Below are 9,142 nucleotides of genomic sequence, written 5' to 3'. Positions count from 1 at the left end.
GCACGCTGCGGATATGCACCTTCTTGTACGCGGTCAAAACAAAATCCAATTTCTGAAGAAGGTAGTGTATGCCTTACAGCCCAAATAAAATATTCACAAGAACTTCGTGAGCTTTCCAAACATCGCGAACCACCTAATAGGACATTTGTGACGGTGCAGAAAAATTAATCCGTTAGGCACAGAAAAAACATTCATCTGATAAAATTCAACGACAACGAAAGGAACTTTAGGGAAGCCTACTCATTTTGAATATTTACCGAAGAGCTCTGAGCAGTGAACCTCGCAAATAAGCTAGAGAGGACGAGTTACACACGATTTCTGACCGATGCTCTGAAGAAAGTTGGTCTTTCGGCCCTCGTGCGTTGCAAACTTGTGCGGGTTACGGCTGGAAATTATTCTGACAAGTCAGAAGCTGGCAAAATAACTGAATTACTGTAAATGTGGTTTTAATGCGCTAAAGCATCAAAGCTGGCGACTTCTAGCACAGGCATCGGTGCTACTAACAAACGGACGACAGCGGCGGGAGTGCAGCAGCGGCGCGAGTGTAGCAGACGACAGCGGTGAGAGTCCCTAAGCCGACGTCAGAGCCAGGGGACGCCACTCAAACATGTCACCGCCAATACATACGCGAATGCGCCAAAACATGACGTAGAAACTAATTCGCGCGCAACCTACCTGACACGTTCTTGAGGGAAAATGGCTAAAAACACTGCGTTATGCAGCGATGTCAACTAAAAAAATGAAAACAATTATATACATTCTCCCAAAAGCTAATTTCGTTTTTTAGTAGGTTCCATTTTTTTTTTTCTCTGCCGCACCACGTTTTCCGTAATGATTTATTTTTTAAGTTTTTTGTGTGTACCTTCTAACTAAATAGTTCTTCATGCCGTAAAAATAAATCGATATGGATATAATTCCCTTCTTTATAGTGATCATTTACAGTCAAAGCAACATTATCATTACGGAACTATATTCTAAATCGCGGAAGTCTCCAAGGCGACCGCATCACGCCCGTGGGCGGAGCTTCTCCTATAGAGTTACACTGTCAACAACTATAGACAGAGCTCTCTGTTCATATTTTTAAAAGTTTTTGTCACATTCTGTCCTTTAGAGGTGAATATAAATGAAAATATCATAAAATAAAACCTAGATGTCCTTGGAAAGAAAGCCACAGTAAACCGCTCAGACAAGAACAATGGCTGCGACTTGGCTCAGCTAACCCTTGGTAGGCAGAGCGAAAGCTTGGTTTAGCCTGGTAAAGTCTTGTTTTCACTAGGTTGACCTTTGATGGCTGTGATTGTAATAGTCATCTTTAAGCCAGGTCTGACGGCTGGGCCTAGGTCGGTGGCTAAACATGACTGTGATTAGGATTGGGTAGACACGCATCGCTAGCTTTGCGGGGTTGGCATTCTGGACCCTCCCAAGTGAAGCAGCCCGCCAGGCGATATCCACGGGGTGGTCAGACGCCGCTTGCCGACGACGGCTCAAAGCCTTCCGCTCCGCACAACGTTCACGGAAGACTGCCTGGCCTCGCTCTCATCCATGGCTAAGCTCGCACTGAATAGGCGAGCGCGCCGCTCCTCTTAAGCCCGTTCTACATGGTGCGTTTTTCGTCTGCGAATTCGGTGGAACGAACATTCGCACTTGCGAAGTTAGCAATGCCTGGAAATGTGTCTACATGGCCTGCGAACGTCACGATTTTCGCATTTCAGAGGCACGTTGTTTGCAGACCGGCCGAGAGCAAATCTTTGTTGTGATTTAAAAAAAAAAAGGTTTTATTTTACTTCCTGGAAGTTTCTTTAGACTGCATTGCAGTAAATATGGGTTTATTTGCGGTTTCTTACAACAATCGCCAATTATTTAGCAATATACGCGCACATAGCAGAGAAGACAAACACAGCAAGCCACCCTGGGTTTGCTTTTTGTGCGTGCCTAGCACACCTCGACTTGCCTCGGAAAGTTCTTCTTGGGTTCTTCTGTACTTCGTTCCTGCCGTGATGTTCGCCACTTGCACGAACACCGTGTAAGCATTCATTAAAAACGGCGCGCGACATCGAGTTGTGAACGCGCGTGCGTTTGTTTTGGTTGTTTTGGTGCGCCCGCGTTTATGCCGCGCTTAGACAAGCAACGCCATCTGGTTGCTAAGCGTGCAACCAGGGAGGCCGTGACGTTCACATAGCTGTGTTCTTCTTGGCCGCAGCCCCTCTACGCCGCGCGAGCGGCGTTCGCGGGGGGTGCTCGGCCATTCTAAACATTTCGCACTTTGCCGCAGCAACGAAAAAAGGTCGTTTTGCCGCACGAGCGGCGCCGCATCTGCGAATTCGCAGAGAAAATCGCTCCATGTAGAACGGGCTTCAGCTAGACGCGCGGCGGGTCACGTGATCAGGCGGCGACCCAGCTGCGGGGAGCGCATGCGCCAAGCCGGTGGCGGCAGTTAGCGCTTGCGGCGGCGGCAGAGCTCAGTGCGGCGAATCGTGTGATGTGTTGCCAAGGCTACGGCGCAGCCGCGGTCAAATGAAAGTCAAATTGCTGGCGACGGTGAAACTCGGCTCGACTAGGTCAGCAAAGCTTTGCTTTAAAAGCGCTTAACAAGCTGAAGTTTGTTTTTGGCCTTTTCTAATAGCATAGAGGCTATCAGGAAGAGACCCGCCCTCACGACGAAATATTTTAGGTCTAGAGTTAGTTGTTTAGTTGTTATGAACGCAAAATAATGCCATAAACAACAAGCCTGGCCTGCAAAGGAAGGCAAGAAACTAAGTCAATTGCACATTACTGGCTGCCGTAGTGGTATATATTTTCACTGCGCCGTGGAGTAATTAACGGCGCTAATGAACCAATGCTTGGAGTAGATGACGATGTGCTTAAACAACATTGCTCGTAACCGCACGCTAAAATTGTGTCTACAATTTCAATACGGTTGTTGTAATGATTTAATGATTACCACAGCGGACATCCTCGTTTCAAGAAAATGGAATAGCAAATCCTTTGCCGGCTCTGATTAGACTTATCGACATGCGCCTACAGCCGGTTTTAAAACACATATAGTTTTTATGTTTACACAATTACTAGAGTCGCATTGTTCATTCGCGCATAGTTCAGCTGACTTTGTAGCGTAATTAGATTTCCCAGTTGGTTGCATTTTCTGAACATTATTCTAAAGTTCACAATTTCGGACCTTCAGAATGCGCATTATTAAACTGGTGAAAGTCAGGGCAATTGTTATAATGTCAGATATCCATTAGGCGGCGGCAACTTGTTTATTGACCTCTTTTCTTGCCTTAAAGTTAAATTTTGTGTGAAAACAGGGTTCAGGCCGACGGCAAAGTAGACTGAGCGAAATGCTGCCGTCACTGCACCACCATTGGATGGCCACGACCATGTGATAATTCTGCTGGCATATATTTTTTTCGGAGTGGGTTGTGGAGCCCGGGCGGCAGTTTTGCGCTGACTGTTCAGGTTGTTTCACGACGCTCGCGTGAAATTCTGATACGATCTTTACATCAACTTCCAAAGTAGGTGTGGGGATTTTGTGCACTGGAAGCCGGCACTTCGGTATGTAGGGATATTTTGTGTTTTGCCGGTAGTCTGTATTTTACTATCTTCCGCGCTGCTGTATTGTTTATGAGCATGCTTTATCCGTATGTATCTTAAGCCGAGACCTCACCTAACCTCACCTAATCTCACCTAATTTGACCTAACTCAACCCAACCTATAAAGGCAGGTCTCGAATGAACGTCAGAACTCCAAATATAATGCCGCAAGCGAAACTAGCCGGAGACCTGTATTACCCAGTACCGAATTTCTGAATTACAAAAAACCTAAGTAAGGTGAAAAAAAAGCAGAAGGAACGAGGTTAGTAAAAAGAAAAAAAAAACGTTTGCAGGAGGTACAATCGGATCAGCGACTTTCTTTCCGAGTGATCAGCAACCAGTGTCCTAGCCACTGCGCCGTGCAACTGCACATGGAAAACCTATGCTCACATGCAGAAATACCGGTCACAATGATGCAAACCCGTTAAACTAATCAGGAGACAGTGCCGGCCAAATATTCCCACGGACTAAAGTGCCGGCTCCCGGCAATGTATTAATGTGCACTTTTCTAAAACATGCGTGTGTTCATCTGCAGGATTTCGAATTCTTGGAGGGCGACGTTTCGAGAAATTGTGTTATCGAGCTGAAGAAATTACTTACGTGAGTCACGACGTAAAGATTCGATTCGGTGTTGCAACGAACAGAATTTCCCGAGAATGAGCTCGAACACAGCAGGAGTGACCGCATCTTTCAATAGGCATTGGGAGATTCTTCTTCTTCTTAACCTCAAGGGTGATAATCCTCATTCTGTTGTTTGAGCTGTTGACGGCACGTACTCACACGGAGCCTTCCCACTCATAAAGCACGCAATACACGCGAACGGCCTTCATTTTGAGTTAAAAATGCTTCTAGTCACAATACGTTAGCACATCCGCAGATAGAGTGATAATTGCTATGAATAACCCGAATCCACTAAGATAGCGTAAGTACAAACATTAACGCTTGGGGCACCGGTCAGAGGAGGCCAACTGATGTAGATGGACGATTTTGGTATAATAGACAATCTTATCACTGAAGAGCACAATTATAGGACTTCTAAGGCCTCCTTCTGATGTAGTGACTGGGAAAGCATTGCTGTTGTATTTTGTAACCGATATCCACCCTTCACAGCTACTGTTGAGGTAGACGGTTCAGAGTCCATCACCGCATACGACGCACTGATGAGATCTGTAGAACAAGTGTAGCGTGTAAGGCAGCGCGTTCATTCTATGCACAGTAGTGACATGGTGCCTGCCGTGGCGCGGGTCCAGTGGTGCACGAGTGGCTTTTCCCTATCATCATCGTCATCGTTGTCGTCGTCATCATCACGACGACCACTACCACCACCATCATCATAATCATAATCACCACCATCATCATAATCATCCTTTTCCCTTTGCGATAGTTTCTTCCTCTTTCGGTTACTATGGCTGAGAGGCTTGTCCGATCGCCCCTGTTAGATTTACAGATACTCTGCTAGCGGGAACGTGCATTAGTGCTCCCCTAATTGCTACTTGTGCAACTACCATTCTCGCATTTCTCCTCTAGTACTATGTACATGTCTATGACACACGCTACTACTAGAGTCACTTATGCGTCGAGGCCAGCTTATATGTCGAACGCCACCACCCATTCGCTAGATTCATTTTCACCGGGATTCCACATATTGACGGCGTGGATAAATCGGCGTAACGGAAATCTTTTGCACCCAAGCACTAGTGCTTTTGGCCGGTGTTTTTCACATACAGCCTCAAGGCTCCCGGAGCGACGTTTTGACCGGTGTCTCTCACATCTAAGCACGCGCACATCACCGGCTGCCCCTTTATGCGTGCATGGGTTGCTGGTCGTAGATTTCAACGTGGACGATTCACGGATCGATGCGACCTGACTGCTGTCCTCCGTGGCAGAGTGGTTTGGGTTGGTATGTTACACCAGGTGGTGTTAGTTACATGGGCAGTAAGATGCCCAAGACACGGGAGGGAAACGGACAGCCACATCTTCGTTGGCTACCATAAGCTATATTCCTTCCAATTTTCATTTAGCTAATTAGCTAGGAAGTAGTGCATTTCTTGGACTGCGCCATCCTTCTTCGAAAAGTGTAAGGGCACTGAAGTTATGCGGAGGTGGGAAATTGGGTTTTTTGTCATTTGTGTGTTTCCTTTCCGTATTCCTCTTTCGAGACGTTTCTCCCCTACTGAAACGTTCCATATATGCGGAATTATGGGAATACGGAGTTCATACGGAGTGTTACGCCCCCAAGCGTAATGAAAGTAGATATTAGTGCCACAAACAGAGGAATCATATGAGTTCGCACCGTATGCACGTTTGGCACTGTTTTCATGGTTTTATCTCCAATAATAAGCAAAATGACTCTCCGTATGAATTCCGCATACTCCGTATATATGGAATTCATACGGACAATATTTTCCCGGTTCTAGTGATCATACAGGCGTAAAACAAGTGCCAAATTTTCTCACAGGTATACACGTTTTTATTTTCAGGTGCTTCTCAAAAACCTTCTTTGTTTTGTGGCTGCTTTGTGTCTAGCTACCAATGTACTCCGCATTCCCATAATTCCGTATATACGGAACGTTTCAGGAGGGTCGTTTCGTAATTCTACTATCTGTACACGTGGCTTCATTGGATGGGGACTCTGTGGCTGCACCACATAACATGGCTTGATCGGCCACCGTTTACGTTTTTGTGCGTTTTCAAAACTGACGTGACTGCGATTTTTGCCACTAAATTACCGGTTGCAATGAAAAACCTTGATTGTTAGTCAGCGCTCGCGTTTCTAAATTCTTTTCCTTCGTCCTCGTCTACGCCCTGTTTTTTCGTCAGAATGAAACAGAACCAACTAGCGCGAGTTCAAACCTTAGTCAGATACATTTCGGGCGTCACTTGCTGAAAAGCAAGTAGCTACGTTGGCTCTAGAGCTACTAAATAAACAACCTGATCTAGTTGCTCAAGTTTGCTCGAAAGAGGTTGTCCGCAAAAACGTTAAGAAATTCCAGTTTCGCGACGAGGGCAGCTGAAACTGATCCAGTTTTGCAGCCAGTTCTCAGGAAAAGATGACACGCAGTTAAGCTTCTTGTGGCATGCAGTTGATGCAATATTTTCGACGTCTGATTCATACCTTAGTAGTTGTGCGTCCTGCTTAAGTTGCACAGCTGCTGTGAGTTTAAATTTCGTGTGTGGTGGAGTTTTTGAAGCCGGTAGTCTTTCTTAAGCTACCTAAACACGAAAATTTGGTCCGTCCGTCCGCCTGTCCGTTTGTCCGTCTGTCCATTTGTCCGTCCGTCCATCTGTCCATCTGTCTGTCCATCTGTCCGTTTGTCCGTCCGTCTGTCTATCTGTTTGTCTGTCTGCCAGTTTGTCCGTCTGTTTGTCCGTCTGCCCTCTTTCTGTCCATCTCTCCGCTTGTCTTTCCGTTTGTCTTTCTGTTTGTCCGTACGTCTGTCTATCCGTTTGTCAGTCTGTCTGTCCGTCTCCTCCCTGGTCTCTGGGTGAATTGTAGAAATTAAACCACAGGTAGTTGAATTACCCTGCCTATCCACTGCCACTATGCTCATGGCCGCTCTGTCTGGGTATTCCGCGGCGTCGACGTAGAACACTTGTTTCCCCTCTCGAAGGCGGCGATGGAGAGCAGCCGGCCTGGCTAGGCGTCAAACAACGTTGTATACCGACTGCATATTTCGAGGAAGTGGAGATGTACGGATATGCACCCGCTGTGAGTCAGTAAGCATCGCCTTTTTCCCTCTGATGGGAGGTAATGTGGAGCTGTTGAAGGATAGTGCGCCCCGTTTCGCTACTGGAGAGCCATGGAAGTTCTGCTATTCTCTGCGCCTCAAGAAGCTCTTCAAGGCTATTACGGATGTTCAGATGCTTCGAGATGTTCTGAGAAGCGGCGATGGGAATTCCAATCACCTGTTTGTAAGTTGAATTCCAAGCACCTGTTTGTAAGCTTTCCTAATAATGCAGTTGAGTTTACATTCTTGTTCAGCTTTTTTGAGAGCCAGAAACGACGCGCCATAAGTAATTCGTCTGATAATAAATGCCTGCACAAGCCGTACGAGGTTTACTTCTTTGAGGCCATGATGCCTATTTGCGATCCGAGAGATGAGGTGTCTTATTTGTGTCGCGCTCGAGTGTAGGGCTCGAATGGTTTCTGAGTTGAAGCCATCAGCTTGTATTGTGAAGCATAGTACCCCGATGCACGGAACTCGCAGAATATTGTGACCTTGTACTTGCAGGTGAATATCTGCCCGTGAATCGAAGGTTGGTAGCAAGTAGTTCTGACTTTTGCGGAGAATACTCAAAACCTCGAGGGGTTACGTAATCATGGACAATGTCAACAGCTTGTTGGAGCTTCTCTTGAATATCGCCATCCCTGCCTCGACATCCATAACGTCACATCATCGGCATATAAACTATGTTGAAGGTTTGCCAAGGAATTGAGTAACTTCGGAAGTTTAATCATGGCCACGTTGAACAAGAAATGGGGCAGAACGGAGCCCTGTGGAGTTCCCCTACTGCCCATCGTAATAATTTCAGATTACAGTCCGCCAACGACGAGCCGGCTGTGAGGTTGGAAAGAAAGTCTGATGTAATTATACGCTCGTTGACCCACGCCGAGATCAGCAAGGTTGGCCAGGATATCGTCGTGGCGGATCACACACAGATTGCTACGCACACTATGACAATTCCTCAACCGGGGGTTCCAGCCGTGCCTGAGTGCTGGAGATGATTGTTTTGCGCTAATTTGAAGCGAAGCTTCTATGCCTTACTGATGGCGTTGGAAGTGGGAACGCACTGCAGGAAAGCCAACTTTGCACAATGGGTTTCCCAAAACGGGAATGATGATAATAAGCGAAGACGCGTCAAGCGGGGGTGGTGGTGGTGATTTATTAACAAAGGAGGGAAGAGAAAAGGCCTGGGGATATTGTTGAACTCAACGGGGAGTTCACCCTCATACGACCCAGTCCAGGGAAGGGGATTGCTTTTTCACTATCTTTATCTAAAGAAAGGGTTTTTTTTATATACCACTATGTCGCCTCCAGAGCTCTATGGCAATGACATACATTGTCCTCCTAGATCGACTACACAAGAAGGCCTTAACAGAAGACTGTCTGTGCAAGCTCCGCTGAAGAATGAAGAAATACCATCATATTTTATCGAACAATTATTAAGTATTTTTAGAGACAGTTTCCTTTCCTTCCTGTTAATGACCTGGCTGAGTTGACCTGCATAGTCGAGGACTCTAAGTCAATCCCCTTAAATGAGGATGCACCATTATCGAATTTCACTGTTAGTGCCGCTTTTCGAGGCTCATCACAATCGTCGTCACACACGAGCGCTCTTACTCATCGACAAGTGCAGGAAAGATGCGTCCTACTGGGGCAGGAGGAAGTCATGAGACAATGGCCATCGAGCCCTGCGAGCCCTCTCCCGCTGATAAAGCCGATGCACCGCCGTCGCCTCCCAGCGTGAGTTGCGCTTTGTCTTCCCTTCACCCGCTGAAGGTGCTCGCTTCGGTGCCTGACCATTGGAACGATGTTTGCAAATGTTTCCGT

Source organism: Haemaphysalis longicornis, unplaced genomic scaffold (genome assembly GCF_048455015.1).
Source record: "Haemaphysalis longicornis isolate Haplotype H1 unplaced genomic scaffold, Haemaphysalis longicornis Haplotype H1 scaffold_1, whole genome shotgun sequence".
In the NCBI taxonomy this organism is placed as follows: Eukaryota; Metazoa; Arthropoda; class Arachnida; order Ixodida; family Ixodidae; genus Haemaphysalis; species Haemaphysalis longicornis.
This window is presented reverse-complemented; position numbering follows the sequence as displayed.